The sequence below is a fragment of the Triticum dicoccoides genome, chromosome 2B (genome assembly GCF_002162155.2).
Source record: "Triticum dicoccoides isolate Atlit2015 ecotype Zavitan chromosome 2B, WEW_v2.0, whole genome shotgun sequence".
Classification (NCBI taxonomy): domain Eukaryota; kingdom Viridiplantae; phylum Streptophyta; class Magnoliopsida; order Poales; family Poaceae; genus Triticum; species Triticum dicoccoides.
Window position 1 is genome coordinate 749,229,844 of NC_041383.1, and position 1,728 is coordinate 749,231,571.

Below are 1,728 nucleotides of genomic sequence, written 5' to 3' on the forward strand. Positions count from 1 at the left end.
CCACGCCAGGAGGCGCCTGCGGGAGCCACGCCGAGGCCAGAAGGGGTCGCACCGGGGGCTGCACCGGGTCCATGTCCGAAAGAGCCGAGTCTTTCGCAGGAGAAGGTACCTGGTGAAAGGGAAAACTGCGCTCATCAAAGTACATGTGTCGGGAGGTGTACACACGGTGGGAGACGGGGTCGTAGCACTGGTAACCTTTGGTGTTGGGAGGGTAGCCTAGGAAGATACATGCTACAGAGCGAGGAGCAAGTTTGTGTGGTGTAGTGGCGGCGGTGCTAGGATAACACAAACATCCGATGATGCAAAGATCATCATAGGATGGAGGAGAACCGAAGATAAGTTGGTGTTGGGTGAAGTTCCAGCGAGGACGACACGGTCTAATGTTAACTAGAAGAGTGGCGGTGGCGAGAGCATCGGGCCAGAACCGAGGGGGCATGTTGGAGTGAAACAACAACGTGCGGACGCAGTCATTAAGAGTGCGGAGGATCCGCTCGGCACGGCCGTTCTGCTTGGATGTGTATGGGCATGTGCGACGAAAGGTAGTGCCGTGAGATGCGAGAAGGTGACGCGTGGCAGCGTTATCAAACTCTTTTCCGTTGTCAGTTTGAAGGGCGAGAATAGGGCGCTCGAACTGGGTGGTGATGTAGGAGTAAAAAGCCGTGAGAGTGGGAAGAACATCGGACTTGCGATGAAGTGGAAACGTCCACGAGAATAATCATCAAGTAAGAGAAGATAATATATGAAGCCCGTGTTGCTCGCAACGGGAGATGTCCAAACATCACTATGGATTAACTGAAACGGAAAAGAAGAAATAGTGTTTGACTCGCCAAACGGTCGACAAACATGTTTGCCGAGACGACAAGCATGACAGGTGTGCTCGTCAAATTTATTACATGAAAATGAAAAACTCTTGAGAATCCGGCGAAAGACGGTGGAGTTGGGATGACCCAGGCGTGCATGCCAAAGGTCGACACCGGCGGCGAGAGCGACTGGGGCGGTGGCGGTGGCGGTGGAGGTGGAAGCAGAGTGCACCGGATACAGGTCGTCGGGGCTGTCATATCGGTGGAGCACCATCCGCGTACGGGCGTCCTTCACAGAGAAACTAAGACCATCAAATTCAACGGTGAGAGGATTGTCACGTGCTAGACGATGAACAGAGACAAGATTTTTAACTAGGTTAAGTGAGACAAGAACATTAGACATGTTAATAGGCGTAGAATTAGACGGAAAGAAACTATGACCAACATGAGTAATGGGTACGGAAGAACCATCACCGAAGGTGATACGGTTCGAAGTGGTGACCGGGCAGGAAGAGACAAGGTTACCGGGGTGCGACGTCATGTGGGCGGTAGCTCCCGTGTCCATGTACCAATCACCGCCGCCTCCGTAGTTGGAGGGAGACAGTGTCGAGTGCAGCACGGTGAGGAGGGTGGGGTCCCACGGAGCCGGCGGGAGGGAGTAGCCCCCGGTCTGGAGCGGCGCGAGGGGCGGCACATAGCCGCCCTGCGGCGGGTGGCCGACCGGAGCGGGCGCCAGCGGATAGCCAGCGCTGCCCGCTTGGTACAGGGCCGCGGCGTAGCTGGTGTCTCCTGCCTGGTACGGGGTGGCGGCGTAGGGCGCCTGAGGGCTGGTGGGGTGCGGGCCGAGGATGCCCGTGGCCCGCGGCACCGGCATGTGGTATGCATGTACCACCCCGGTCCAGTGGTTGGTGCCGACCGACCAAGGCGG